Source organism: Xenopus tropicalis, chromosome 1 (genome assembly GCF_000004195.4).
Source record: "Xenopus tropicalis strain Nigerian chromosome 1, UCB_Xtro_10.0, whole genome shotgun sequence".
Taxonomy (NCBI): domain Eukaryota; kingdom Metazoa; phylum Chordata; class Amphibia; order Anura; family Pipidae; genus Xenopus; species Xenopus tropicalis.
This window is the reverse complement of record NC_030677.2, coordinates 135,987,969-136,004,508: the sequence shown is the minus strand read 5'-3', so window position 1 is coordinate 136,004,508 and position 16,540 is coordinate 135,987,969.

Sequence of the window (16,540 nt, the reverse complement as noted above, 5' to 3'; positions counted from 1 at the left end):
ACAGTCAAATGCGAGATTTAGCGCATCTAAGTGTTTGTGAACCCTGCGTTAGTATTATTTCTGCACGCAAATTAACGTTAAGCGTTAAAATTAACGCACGTGGTAGCGCAAAATTTAACGCATGCAATATGCGACTTAACGCACTCGATAACACATTAGCGAATCACGCTTTTTTTTTTTTTTTTGCATCAATTTTAACACAAAAAAGCATGCAATATGCGTTATCGCATTTTAGTGAATCAACCCTATAAGGCAGTGCTGTCCAACTGGCGGCCCCCCACCTGTCTGGCTGCTTTGATGGCTTATTTGTGTGTAAGCTTTAAATGGTATCAATACTGAGATTAACTGGCCCCCTGCATTGCTCACACCTCAGATTCAGCCTGTAATCCCCCTGTATTGTTTAAAAATGTAATCCTCTGCATTGTTCTCCCCCTGCATTGTTCACACCCAAGGCTCAGACTGTAATCACCCACATTGTTCACCTCTTCACACCTCAGACGTAGGAGCAGTAGAAAGCCAAAATAAACCCTGCACACTACAAAAAGAACATATACTGAGGTGGTACTGCAATTAAAAAGTTTGTTAATATATAGTTATTGTGCAGACTGTAGGAGCAGTGCCAGCATTGTGTCACTGTAGGCTGCCTGTGTGTGCCATACTCTACCTGCCCTATGCTGCCTGTGTGTGCCATACTCTACCTGCCCTATGCTGCCTGTATGTGCCATACACACAGGCATGGTAGGGCAGGCAGAGTATGGCACACACAGGCATGGTAGGGCAGACAGAGTATGGCACACACAGGCGGCATAGGGCAGGCAGCGTATGGCACACACATGTAGCATAGGGCAGGCAGAGTATGGCATACACAGGCAGCATAGGGCAAGGAGGGTATGGCACACACAGGCAGGGTAGAGCAGGTAGAGTATGGCACACACAGGCAGGGTAGGGAAGGCAGAGTATGGCACACACAGGCAGGGTTGGGGAAGGCAGAGCATGGCAGGTTTCTGCTGTACTACCACCATTAATATGGGTATGGTCATGTGATAACACGGGTGTAGTTTCAAGTAGGTGTAGTTTAAAAAAAGGGGAGTGGTCAAAACTGGCTTCCATTAGCAGCCCTCCACCATGTAGGCTGGAAAAATTCCGGCTCTCGGTACCACAGAAGTTGGACAGCACTGCTAAAAGGTATAGCATTTCCTGCATAATCTTTTGTTGAACTTTAGTTCCCATTTGAAGAGTGACACAATCTCTGAAATACGTAGAGACAGAGCCATAGTAACTACTGAGAATGTTTGTTCCAACCTACCTTGGGTTATATCAATAGTGCATATAATAACAAAACATGAACACCAGTGTATTTACCAGAATTTTATCCATTCAGTTAATCATCATGGACACTTTTTGGTTAAACTGCAATGCTCAGAACTAAATACCGTATATACTCGAGTATAAGCCGATCCGAATATAAGCCGAGGTACCTCATTTTACCTAAGAAAACTGGAAAAATGTATTGACTCGAGTATAAGCCTAGGGTGGGAAATGCACCCGCTACTGCTAAGTTTCAATAATCAAATTATTTAATAAAAGGACACTCACAAGTGCTTACATGACTACCATATTAATAAACACAAGGTATGGGCTGGAAAATGAGGCACATCCAACATAAGATAACCACATGCAAGGTTGTACAGGTTAATATCTCATTTAATTTTTGTAGTGTCTAGGTAAAGATAGTCCTACACAGTTTTGCCCTGTTGGGATATGTTGCCATAACTGTATGTTATGCCATACCCTCTGGAGTAATAATGCTGCAGAATGCATATGCTACTGTAGCTGCAGATTGTTGCTCTGTTATGTGCACATATTGTTCTGATTCTCTGCGTCTGCAGCAAGTTGTTGTAGAGCTATAGCGTGCTACAGTTCACCTCAGAAGGTTAAAGTAGCAAGAGTACCTCTTACTTGCAGGGTTAACCTTAGTGTGTTCAGTCTACACACAAAACTGACTTGCACCAAACGGAATAAACTCACTAGGAAGGTATAAATCTGGAATAATCTGTCATCCTTATTTTTCTAATACATCTTTCTATACAGACTGCAATTTGACTTGCCTTCCCTGCCATTTTACTGCCTTGCTTGCTTCCCTGCCATTTCACTTCTACAGTTATTTGGCTCTCTGAGCTACAGGCCCAACATGCAATCAGATTGCAATGGCCCAGTATGCCCCTCCATTTGACAGTCTATTCACAGTTCTTGTACAGATCCTATTTTTTCACTGACAGTAAATAAGTCTGTCTTAAATAAGTGTCTCATAGGGGGTTCCTGCACATACATCGGCAAGCACGGGGGGTCGCGCGCCGAGAAAATAAGTCTGTCTTAGTGGGTACCTGCACATCCGTCGGCATGCACTAACAAACGTCACGTTGCTGCGCGGCTTCCCCCTTGCGGCACCCAAGCGCACAGTGGAAGTCACGCTAAGGGTTTACCTGCACATCCGTCGCCAAGAACGAATGGCTGGTCTAGCTGCGCGCCGAGCAGGAACGAAGGTTGGGCCGCGCCCCCTCCCTGTGCGCACACAGCGTGACTCTTTTTCTCGCTTGCCGACGGATGTGCAGCCAGGTACCCCCTAAGACAGACTTACCTAAGACTCATTTTCTCGGCACGCAGCGCGACCTTTGTTTAAACTTGCCGAGGGATGTGCAGGTAGGACATTTTGAGTGCTGGAAAACTCGGCTTATACTCGAGTATATACGGTACCTGCTGAAATACCTGGTGTGAGTTTTACTTTATCAACAGCTGGGAAATCCTTAGTTAACATAAGACATAAAGTTGTGCCAAACAGATAAAGCTGCTGGAAACAGACAAAATAAAGGGCTATTTTTAGGTAACGCTGATCAGATGAGAAAAGTGATAAATGTAATTTTCATGTGATTTATTCAATTCAGGCACTATTTTATATATATTAAAGAGAAAGGAACTATATACCTGCTATAAAGAAACAAATTGTAAACACAACAGGTTAGGTAAAGTCTTTGTAAATGTACCATGTGTTAACTTTAGCAAGCCACATTTCCTTTTAGTCCCCTCAAGCTTTTGTTGCCTCTGTTTCTCTGTATTTATTCAAACTGAATTGTTTGCATAATATTAATAATAAAATAATACAACTAAAACTGCAAAAACAATACAATGTTCTGAGATGTAACGTCTGCTCACAAAGCTGTGCCATGTGCAATTGTCTCTTAAATGAAAATGGAGCCGATGAGAAAGAATGCTTAAAATTAAAATGTGTTCTTTTTCATTTAGTATATGGAAACATTTACATATGTGATTATTTTAACGTTCTTAATTAACCAACTTGAATGTTTAGTGTTATTGACCTTTTAAGGGTGAAGTAAAGGTTTATTTTAGCTTAAAAAAAAATGATAAATTTGGGGATATTTACTTTAAACATTTCCTAAACGCCTTCTCTGCCAGGAATGAGGTCATCGGCCTGCGCTCTAGGCACGGAACATTCTGCTTGAGCTCAGTGGGAGTCATTAAGGCTGGGGTCTGCCCCACACAGTCTAAATTCCCATCCCTCTCTGATGATACAACATTAAAAATAAACACTGGAGAGGTGTGGAGTATAAAAATAAATGACATTCTGCAAGGATTAGCACAAGAGGTTTTGTTATTACCATAAAAAAGTGGGTCCAATCCAAATCCAAATGGATCCAATATATAGAATCATAGTTCCAGAACACTGAAAACCCAGCGTTGACCCATCATCCAGCACTGCTCTTATTTGTGGAAATCCCCTTATCCAGCAAGGTTTAGGTTCCAAAGATTCTGTTTATTGGGCATCATATCAGTATCACCATTTATTTATTTAGTGCCATCGTTGTCCTGCAGGGATTTGGATAGATTGTTCTTCATTTACGCCAGTCTCCATCCAGTCTAAATTTTCTGCCCCACAATCTCACTTGTCACTTATTAGAAGCTTTTTAACCTATCTGTATGTTTTTTTTGTATGAGAGGCATGGGAAAGCATACCAATATATACATGTAGATGTCAGAATTTAAATAAAGCATTAAAACACTGCAGTGCTAATATTACCCTCTGCGCCATAGTGCTGCCGTAATTCTTTTTAATTATTTAAACAATGTCCACATTTGCAGACATTGGCAATATATATATATATATATGATTTGCAACATTAACAGAAATTTTATGTACTTGTATAACAACTAAAACACATGCCAGTTATCTATATGGAGTTCCTGCATTATAACAGCAAAGTTGGAGATGCTAAAAAGGGAATGTCTTATCTGTCTAAAAAACTTTGCTAAAAAATCTGAAGAGTTTTGGAAGGAACAGGTAAGCCAGACAATCCATTCCCATGGTCCATCTCGAATATAGGGCACAGAGCAGGCAGGATACCTGTTTGTGTGAGGAACTCCCAGAGGGGCTGGGGTGCTGCCTGCAACTGCAAGGAGCAGAGTGAGCCTGTAACCAAATTAGAGGACTGAGAGATTGAGTCACTGTGGAACTGAGAGAAACCAGGAGGCTGGAAATCCCCCAAAAAGAGTATCATGAGTACAGGAGTGACCCCAACATATGTGTTTTGTTACTGGTAGTCCACAAGGGGCCCCATTTAGTGAGGGAACTCATCAAATATGTGAAGGTAGCGCCCAGAGGGCAGGAGTTATTTTTCTGATTTATGTTTTGTTTGCTGAAATGGTCACCACTGTGTTTAAATAAACTGCCCTAAAGTGAAGAAAGTATCTGTTGTGGATCCTGCAAGCTTGCATAGGCCAGTCTCCTGAATGCTTCTAGATTATGGAAATGTATACTCAAATTTCCCTACTGCAAAACTACAAGTATATTAGTACCTTTGCAACCTGGCAGCAATAGTTCAGCCCATTAAAATATCACCAAGTCTAACCCTTGATGGAATGAATTCCGATGAACCCCTTTTCCATTGCATCTGACGTCAGTAACTGGTAATATCCACCCACATGCCACATAAAACTAAAAAAAAATTAATGAAAGCATTGTAAATGTGTACCGGCAATTATTATGTATATTATTTTTATTAGTTGTTGTAAACTTTACACTTTAAGAGGAACTGTGTGAGAAGATCAGACAATTAAGCAGGAAACAGTAGCTAATTATACAGTTATCATAAACCCCATTTCTTTCTTCCCAGAGTGGCTCACCCATTCACAGCAGAGAGCTCCAGTGTCTCCATTTCCACTTTTCCATAAAATATATAAAATCTAAAGAAATATATGTTTATTACAAATGACAGTGTTAGGCAAATTATATGTATTTTTACTGGGCTCATAATAAACACGTGTATATAATGCCTTTTACGTACACTTCTTTGGACATAAAATGTGTATTTTTCTTTTCTTATTGAACTAGATGAATGCAACAATAATGCAGACAAATCTCTTGGATTATGCAGTGATCATAGAATTGAATGTGGGAGTAATACATAGCTTTACTACAAACTAGTAATGCAAACCTGTATATCCTTCTTTACAAAGAATATTCCATTCTATTCACTTACAAACAAAACCATAACATGCTGAACAGATGTTTCCTTTTTAAAGCCTCTTGAATTCATTGACAGGCCTTTGGCTAAACCGATGAATTAATTTGTTGAGGGCACGTTTCATAAATCGTCTAATAATTCTTGCCCTCACACATCTTGACTTGATTTTGGGATTTACAGCATATGTTTCGAATGATTTAACCTTTATTAATTTATTAAGGTAACATGTTTCAGGTTTATGTTATGATCATTCAATGAAAGATATTGTTAGCCAAAATACAGAATGGGATTTGACAGTTAAATGAACCTACAAATTAGATGAGTGAAAGGAACTAATCTGCAATAATCTGCAGTATACAATCATTTAGATGTTTTAAAACTTCCCTTGTATCATTCCAACAAACAGAATGAATAGTCCACTGCCACCTCATCACATTTCCAGTCAGTGGACAGCTGTGTATTATGTTGATAAGTGCAAGCCATTGCATATGTATTTTGCTGAAGGGCTGCTTAACAGAAAAAGAAACATGTAGGAATAGATCAGCGGTGACTCATTCTGATCCCTAGTTCCTTTGTGTGTGGGTTTGGGATGTTTTTAGTCTCTTCCTTTTTTTAATTGCAACGTCTGTGCACAATTAGAATTACTCAGCAGAAAGAAATTGTTTTATGCAATGTTTAAATATATACTATTTCACCAACTATCAGGTAGTTAGAACGTTGGAAGTGGGAAGCAAAGTAGATGTTTAAAATTGAAGAAATAGAGAGTATATATATATTCGTTCATAAGGCACTGAACACTTTAAGTATGAAAACCTTGTAATATTAGTAATAAATACTGCAGGCTTGAATATGGGATAGGTGAATTCATCAAAAGTTCTTCTCTTTCTGCATCACTTCAAATCCCGGCAGGGGAGGAGGGAATAAATCATTGATGTTACACATTGTAACAACTTCTCCACAGTTTACAGACAGCATGCAGGAACTGTGATGTTTATTTCCTTATCATGCAGGAACTGTGATGTTTCTTTCCTTATCATCAAGTGTGCAAGGAATTGTGGGATTTGAAGGATGCAGGCTGAAGGCAGGCTGTGGACAGTCGACTACTGTTACATTTTATTTGAGTCTCAAAGTAGTCAGCCAGATTACCTGGTGAACAGGGGGTAGGCTTAGGTAACATTTCCAAACCATATTATTATATTAAAAATCATGAAAAGGCTGCATGGCTCTTGATGTCTTAACCATCGGTGTACTGGTAGTAAGAATTTTGGAATAGCTGCCTTATATTTTCCATCATTTAAGAATCTTCATGGTACAGACACCGGGAACCTGCCAGTAATGTATATATGTAGAACACGCATTCCCCCTTTCTTTTTATCTGCTCAAGACTGAAGTTTCCTTACAGTAGTATGCAGGAATAACATTCCTTGAATTTCAGAAAAATGTCACATTGTTGTAATGGCTTTCAGTTGAGGAAATGGCACATCTGCTAGTAAACAGACTGCAGGGATTCTCTTATGAGTCACCAAATCCGTTTGCCAAAACTAATTAATGCGAAGCCAAACATTACGTAGAAGCATAAGATTTGTAGCAATGCGCTGTGTTGGGGATTGGGTGGAGAAAACTTCAACAATGGCTACATTCACAGTTACATCAAACTCTAAATAGAACATTCAGCTCAGATCATCCCAAATGGTTTAATAATTACAAAAAATGTATAGAGGTCTGGTGACATCATGACTCAAAGGACTCATGTATCACAGATCTCACTTCAGCCAATAAACTTGTAAATATTTCACAAAAATTCTCAATGAATTAATTATGAATCTCATTGACCCTAACTTAGAAACAACGGCATCTTTTTATTAGAAACATAAGAAGGGTGAGATGTCATCTGATGTATGATTTTCACCACTGTAGAGTTAATTGCTTGAGATAGCATTCAATGATCCCTGATCTTAATGCATTCATAAGTAGGCAAGTCTTTATGTAGGCAAAATATAAACAATGTCTTTAAAGACAATAAAATACAAAATAATATAGGGGGGTGTAATAAAAGTTGGGGAAAAATACCCAAAATGCAAACATTTTTTTTCTTTCCAGGTACTGAAGTATTGTAAACCTGGAAAAATATAAAGCGACTCAAGTCATACGCAAGTCATAAATTCGGATTAGTTACGATAATTTCTGATGATCGGAAATGTCACGAAAATGCTTATGAAAAAATCGTAATACTATAATATTGTATTGGTGATCCGAAAGTCACAAAATTTTCATATCCAAACAATTGTAAATGGCAGAAAAACCTTTCTGACTTTGATCCTTTTGTGAATGTTTTTGGAAGCCTCCCATAGGACTCAATGGCACTCTGCAGCTCCAACCTGGCCCAAGGAAAGTCTCCCATAGGGCTCAATGGCACTCTGCAGCTCCAACCTGGCCCAAGGAAAGTCTCCCATAGGGCTCAATGGCACTCTGCAGCTCCAACCTGGCCCAAGGAAAGTCTCCCATAGGACTCAATGGCACTCTGCAGCTCCAACCTGGCCCAAGGAAAGTCTCCCATAGGGCTCAATGGCACTCTGCAGCTCCAACCTGGCCCAAGGAAAGTCTCCCATAGGGCTCAATGGCACTCTGCAGCTCCAACCTGGCCCAAGGAAAGCCTCCCATAGGACTCAATGGCACTCTGCAGCTCCAACCCGGCCCAAGGAAAGTCTCCCATAGGGCTCAATGGCACTCTGCAGCTCCAACCCGGCCCAAGGAAAGTCTCCCATAGGGCTCAATGGCACTCTGCTGCTCCAACCCGGCCCAAGGGAAGTCTCCCATAGGGCTCAATGGCACTCTGCAGCTCCAACCCGGCCCAAGGAAAGTCTCCCATAGGGCTCAATGGCACTCTGCAGCTCCAACCTGGCCCAAGGAAAGTCTCCCATAGGGCTCAATGGCACTCTGCAGCTCCAACCCGGCCCAAGGAAAGTCTCCCATAGGGCTCAATGGCACTCTGCAGCTCCAACCCGGCCCAAGGAAAGTCTCCCATAGGGCTCAATGGCACTCTGCAGCTCCAACCCGGCCCAAGGAAAGTCTCCCATAGGGCTCAATGGCACTCTGCAGCTCCAACCCGGCCCAAGGAAAGTCTCCCATAGGGCTCAATGGCACTCTGCAGCTCCAACCCGGCCCAAGGAAAGTTTCCCATAGGGCTCAATGGCACTCTGCAGCTCCAACCCGGCCCAAGGAAAGTCTCCCATAGGGCTCAATGGCACTCTGCAGCTCCAACCCGGCCCAAGGAAAGTCTCCCATAGGGCTCAATGGCACTCTGCAGCTCCAACCCGGCCCAAGGAAAGCCTCCCATAGGGCTCAATGGCACTCTGCAACTCCAACCCGGCCCAAGGAAAGTCTCCCATAGGGCTCAATGGCACTCTGCAGCTCCAACCCGGCCCAAGGAAAGCCTCCCATAGGGCTCAATGGCACTCTGCAGCTCCAACCCGGCCCAAGGAAAGCCTCCCATAGGGCTCAATGGCACTCTGCAGCTCCAACCCGGCCCAAGGAAAGTCTCTCATAGGGCTCAATGGCACTCTGCAGCTCCAACCCGGCCCAAGGAAAGTCTCCCATAGGGCTCAATGGCACTCTGCAGCTCCAACCTGGCCCAAGGAAAGTAACGATAACAAAGCTTTAATGAAACTGAAACTTTCATACTAGTTTAGACAAATACGATTTTGTCACATAAAATTTGTCGCAAAATACGAAAAAGTCATGCAAATTAACGGAAAAATGCAAAATATACACAGTTCTATAAATTAGAAAAAATCCGATTTTTTTATTTTTGTATACTGAAGCAATCGTACTTTGATAAATGTGCCCATTTGAGTCCCCATGTTGAATGGGTATAGCTTATTATTATGTACGTACAGGAGATTCCCTACAGTGAGCACCCTAAAATAATCATATTTAATTCAAATTTATTGTAGATTATAAACAGACATTATGATATACTGAAGTACAGTAATGTGCTTGGATGAGTTCTTGAACAAGCATAGTATCAAAGACTATTGTGATACTAATATCTACAGTTAGTATTGATGTTGGTATATATAGTTTATGTGTGTGCTGGGTTTACTTGGAAGGGTTGAACTTGATGAACTCTGGTCTTTTTTCAAAGCTATGTAACTATGTAATGTACTAAAGCAGTATTCTGGGCACACGATAAGCTACATAAAGCTGTCTACATGAATAAATGTTTTTTTTCTTATCAACCAGTAGGTATTTGGGTCTACATGCTTGTATAGTGCAAGTGGGCTCTGTGGCCTTTCTCCTGTAGGGGGTTTGATAGTTATTTGTGCTATTGATATAAAATAATATGTAAATGTAAATTACTCTTTCAGGTTCAGATCTGCACTTTAACAGTAAGATTCCATGATTCTCTCCCTGTAAGACCCTATCAGGGTAAGTTATTGATGTTAATGCGTCTAACAGGTGAAGTTTAGTGTGATTTTAATAATTAAGCTTAATAATATTTGTCTGTTAATTAACAATACATAATCATATTACCTGTACAATATGCCAAATTATTAAAAGTGAATTTCTTTAATTACAACATTAAAGTAACATTGTGTTCTATTGCCCATGCTAGTCAGCAATACTGAGTTCCATATTCCTTTCCACTAATTCATTCCTTGGAGACACAACAAACCAACAGTGCAGTGATTGGCAATTAAGATTAAAGAGAAAAGTAAAAGGCATTTGACATCACCACCAGTGTCAGATTTATCAGCAAGTCTGCTTCCCATGGAACAGACATGGTTGAGAGACAACCGATGACATAAATTGTTTCGTTCATCTAATAATGATGTTGCAAAGTGTTGGCCTGAATTAGGATGCTTCTCTTTGTTCAGCGACGGGATGGACACATTGAAAACGTATTTACAACTGAACTGTGTCTCATTATACGGTGACCCTGTAAAGAAATCTTTTGTTTGAGTAGCTGAGACAAAGTAAGCATGCCAGCCAGAGAGTATGACAGTCTGTTTCATCTATCTCTTCATGAAAGGCCTTTGAGCCTATTTTGGCTTCAGCTACTGTAACAGTTGAAGCTGGATGGAATTCTATACATATGAATGAATACTTTGCACGAGAAGCTAGCCAGAGACACGCTATGTTCCTCCAGCTTTAGAGGTCATGCAAATATAAAGCTGCACATTAAATATTTGGTTGAAAGCTTTTCCTCTTTTTTATCCATTCTTGGCAGCAATAATAAAAACTGTTAAAATGGAAAAGGCTACCTGTTTCAGCTTTAATTATAACTTTGAGTTTGCTAAATTCTAAAGGTCACTTAGAAAAGTAATTATCATGTTTGCCATATACTGTAGTCCATTCATATTTCATTGCAAAAACCAATCAGAATATATTACTATGTATACATATACCATTCTATCCTAATGTTTATTCAGTATGTAGTTTATTCAGCTGTCATGGAAAAAATCTTTTGAACCTTTTCTTGTACAGTTTGTTTTGCTCTGGGTATTTACTTATTTTAAGCCAGTTTTATTGCAAGTACCCCTTTTAATGCCCTTAATAATCCTATTACTCTTTTCTTTCTATTTTTCTCTATTATTTAGATAAATACTGTCCATCACTATGATGAACAAATGGCAAAATGGGTAACAGATACACCAAAGCAAACAAAAAGTGGGATTCTAACTTATAAAGTAGTCTAGCGAAAAGGTACTGAGACTTAGTTTGGATAAGTTGCTTAAAATTATGTTTACTTTTGAAAAAGCGTAATTGTGTTTGGGCGGAGTTCCACTTTAAAACAACATCTGTGTATTCAGGTACAGGTTTGTTTGGACTGCTGCACAGGCTGTTGTGGGAACCCTAGAGCTATACACTATTTATTAATAGTACAGGTATGGGATCCCTTATCCGGAAACCCGTTATCCAGAAAGCTCCGAATTACGGAAAGCCCGTCTCCCATAGACTGCATTTTAGTCAAAAAACTGATTTCCTTTTTCTCTGTAGAAATAAAACAGTACCTTGTAATTGATCCCAACTAAGATATAATTAATCCTTATTGGATGCAAAACAATCCTATTGGGTTTAATTAATGTTTTATTGATTTTTTAGTAGACCTAAGGTATGGAGATCTAAATTACGGAAAGACCCCTTATCCGGAATACCCTTGGTCCCGAGCATTCTGGATAACGGGTCTTATACCTGTACTTGCATCTAAAGGTGCTCCTTGTATGTGTATGTATGTATGTATATCTTTATTTATAAAGCGCTATTTATGTACGCAGCGCTGTACAGTAGAATAGATTAATACAAACAGGGGGTTATTAAGATAATAATAGACAAATTCACACTACAACACTAAATACAAATAAATAAATAGAAGATACAATTGCACTAAGTTAAGAGTCAAAGACACAAGTTGATGGAGGTCCCGTCCCCGTAGAGCTTACAGTCCTTGAATGCTAGGCACACTGTGTGTGTGATTTTGTGTGTGTAATATTATAATAGGTAGCCTATATATTCTTGACACAGAGTCCTATATCAATATACAGATAGGGAGCAACAATCATGTATTTATAATGAGAGATCACTTATTTAGAGGTTGTCAATTTGTCCCCAACAGTCTGATTATAGTATCTTTTGCTTTACAGGATTCCAGACCTGTGAATTGGCCTTCTGACTGCCAAAGCATCACCATGAACTAAAAATTATAGTTGAGAATGGCAACAAAAGACCAATGTCATTGTAAGAAAATGAATTATGTACACCTTAAATTATAATACTATTGATAAAGAGATAAAACAACACAGGCACCTATATTGATCCCAATGGCCTTCAGCCAAGTATTATCATTTACCTAATAATGTGATGTATTCATAGAATTGTATTGCTGTAATACAATTTACTACTTGCCTCCTCTTTGGGGTGGGCTGTTAACATTTTGCTTGAGGGGCAAAGAGAACTAATAGGGCCTAGCCCATAAACTACCCATCAAGTTATTTTTTTTAAGAGTCCCTTACTATAATGTTACTTAAATGTGATATGCAGTATCGACTAAGTCTTGCATAAAGTTGACCTGTAGCTGGGAAAGTTCCAGGTCACTGAATGCAACTTTTTTTTTTTTTTGAAGGCTAAAAAAGGTGCTTCTTATCCACATAGCTACGTCATATTGTGAAGTTAATGGCAATTGACTGAGTATGGAAACTTTTTCATGGTTCTTGCATTCTGTAGATGTAGAGCTGATTACCAACAAATCTAATTACTGTGGGAGAAGAGGAATCAGCATGCAGCTGGGAACAGTTAGACTGCTTGGGCAGCAGTTGTGCTTATAAATGTTTACTTGAATTAATACACAGTGCAATGGAAACAGTTTACAAAAAGTATGATTTACATTCCTGCTGAATGTCTTCACACTATCCACAACATTCACAATAGCCCTTTAACATTTTCGTTGCTGAAAACCTTTTTCCAAATTCCAAATTTTTTGAAGTTTCCAAATTCCTGCCTAGCAACAGTTTGTAGCATACGCAACACTTCATTGCTCTTCAATATCCTCCTTCCAACAATCTGTCTCTCATCTATAACACATCATTGGTGCGTGATCTCTTTGCCTAGACAATAGGGCTCATTTGCAAAAGCTCAGTGCAGTTGCATTAAAAATGGCATTCATTAAAGATACATGCATCTAAAGTGCTCCTTGCACGTCTACATAGTTGCACTTGGTGCTTCTGTTTCTGTCCAACTCCTCTTGAAAATCATGTGCAGTGTGCTTATGGCACAAAGTAACCTTGGATCTACAGCAGCTTCCTACAGCAGCCTGCGTGAATTGACACAGCTACTGTAACTTGTACCTAGAGAATAGGGCACAGATGTAATTTTGCTGCCAAATGCTGGGTCAGGTGCATTGCCAACCTCACTTATGCAGGTGTGTTGGCATTGTGGGAAAAAGGACTGCATTGTGGGTAAAAACATGGCAAATAAATTCCCCCCACCTTAGTGAGAAATATCAATCAAAATATGATTCTAACTTCTAAATGCAGATAGTATGAAGAGTGATGGATTCCTTTTGGAAATGGTAAAGCATTGAATTTGAATTGATTATATTTATATATATTATTATAGTTATAGTCTATGAGATAATGCTCATGTTAAATTTTCACAGTAATTCCCATTTAAATGTTTCATCATGATATTCACATTCTTAACTGTCGGTCTTTTAATCATCTAAAGGTTTAAAAAAATTCCCTTTCTGATGTTGCCTGAATATTCTTCCTGATAATCAATGAATTTTATTTGTAAAAAAAGAAGGCACATTCACATACCTTGATGCAGTGAGCAAAGTGCAATGTCAGACGCAATTGCCATGATTCTTTCCCACAATACCCTGGGTTTTCCCAGAACTCAGAATCAAATTGGACACAGTTGTGCTGAATATTTTGGCAGTCTGCCTGGCATTAGTTCCTGCAGGCAAATAACACCTGTGACTCATTCTTTAGCTGCAAGGATGCTATATCTATTGCCACAGGGCACTAAGGGAACCCCGGAGCTACTGCCTGGTCAGGAGGTAGCGCCAGGGTTCGCACAGCGCCATGCATCAATAGGTGCAGTAGCGCTTTATTAAAAACAGAAGGCAGGAAGAACTCATCATCACTAAGTGCAACTATATGAGTGCTGTTGGACACAAGTACCTTAAATGAAAGTGGTTCTGAAAACAACTGACTGCAGGTAAAGGTGTAAGTTGCCCACTGTGTTCGTGGACATAAATGAACCCAAAAGAGCCATAATGTTGCCTCTCTATTAAATGCATCTTTTTGACCAAGACTTTAGTATGTGGACTGCACCAAGGTGCAGAGCTCCTGATACATGTGTGTGCTGCCATTCTTTTCACATATTAAAATATTCATAGAATGTATAAATATACTCTACCAAAGGTTTATAGCAAATTTTCCTACAAAAGTTTACACTGCCTAACAATAAGCACCTTTCTCATGTAATACGTGTTTTATACCATGAATGTAGTCTAAGGGGCTGATTTACTAATCCACGAATTTGAATCCGAATGGGAAAAATTTGGATTGGAAACGAACATTTTGCGATTTTTTTCGTCGCTGTTACGACTTTATCGTAAATTGTCACGACTTTTTCGTAGCCGTTACGATTTGCTCGTATATTGTCGCGACTTTTTCGTATTGAGCGCTCGTAAACGACGGGCAAAACTTTCAGACTTTGCATGATTTTGGAAGCCTCCCATAGGACTCAATGGCACTCTGCAGCTCCAACCTGGCCCAAGAAAAGTCACGATACTGAAGCTTGAATGAATCCGAAACTTTCGTACTCGGCGCGAAGGTATTTCTAGTTGTCACATCTTGGATTCTGTTAGAACTGTCCGGGACACTGCACATTGCTCAGTGCACTCTGGGCAGCTGTTGAGAAGCCGAACTTAGGGGTCACTGCAAATTATCAAGCAGAAAATAATGCGGCCTCTCATATAAACTGGTGCTACAGGGCTGCATTGGTTTCAGAACTGCCATGTAATGTGAATCTAATCAGCCTTATATTGTGCCATTTACATGTTGTATATACAGTATATTGTGAGTCGGTCCCTAAGCTCAGTAACTGACAGCAGCACAGAGCATGTGCAGTTAATCAGCAGAAAAAAAGATGGGGAGCTGCTGGGGCATCTTTGGAGGCACAGATCTTCCCTGCTAAAGGGCTGTGGTTGTCTTGGGCTGGTTCAGAAGCCCAGAACCTAATGTACACAATTTATAGCCTATTTCTTTAGTTAAGCTCTAATTAATTAATATTACATATTATTTCTAGAAATGCAAATTCACAGTTTAAAGAACTTGGCAAGGTAATCAATAATAAATATGGTGAAACTGCATCTCCCCATCAATTTTTGCACTTGTATATCTCATGCTTCCCTGTTAATAAATGTTTAGTCAATGGATTTACAGAAGAAAATAAACAGCAATCTGTCCCAGGCCACATTAAGGAAACAAACCCTGTTTCCCTTGTGAAAATTATTAGCTAAATCAGACAGGAAAAAAATGTGTTTGAAGGAAAATTACAGTGTTAGAGCAATGACACAGTGCATTTTGCAGCAGCTACAAAATGCCAGAAAATAGCTTGCCATAGGGGATACCGAGAATGGCCTTTACTAAAACACTCACATTACATGATTGCTCGGTAATACCTAAAGGGGATGTAAAGGCAAAAAAAACAGTATTGCAGGTACTGCTTGTAAAAGGGAATGACCTGAATTTCCCAATCACTCAGAGCAAGGGTATTCAGCCTTTAAAATAATTCCATTTACAGCAAAATTCTAGTTTTGCCCTAAGAGGGGGGATATGGTCAGTGGCTATGTATTTAAAAGTAGGTAGCTGTCAGCTGTTTAAACTGGGGAAGCTTCCATTTCCTTTTCCAGCTATTCCTTGTGAAGAAGCTTATATGTGGTCCTTTCTCAGGCAGTTCTTTGCAACACTATATGGCTTTTCATTTTAAAGGAGAAGGATAGTTATAATCATTGGGTGGTGCCAAAATGTTAGGCAATCCCCAGTGATTGTAAATGCAATGAAAATTGAAACCCCCAGCCAGTGCTCCTGTTAGCAGAAAACTGCACCAGCCAGGGTGTACGTATGTATAGCTTTATTTATAAAGCGCTACTTATGTACGCGGCGCTGTACAGTCGAATAGATTAATACAGCAGGAGGTTATTAAAATAATAATAGATAAATGTATAGTATAACAGTAAATACAAGGTACAATTGCAATAAGTTAAGAATCAAAGAGACAATAGGTTAGAGGTCCCTGCCCCGTAGAGCTTACAATCTAAATGGTGAGTGAGCATTCCTCTTCCTCCTTCAGTCTTCATGCATGCACAGTGGAGTGAAAAGGCAAACTTTCACAAAAAAAAAGCCAGCTTTTTTGCACACCTGCACAATGTGCAGGCCCCGGGATCGCTGTGAATTGATAAGGAAGGAAGATGATCACTTGGCTGCATACCCCCG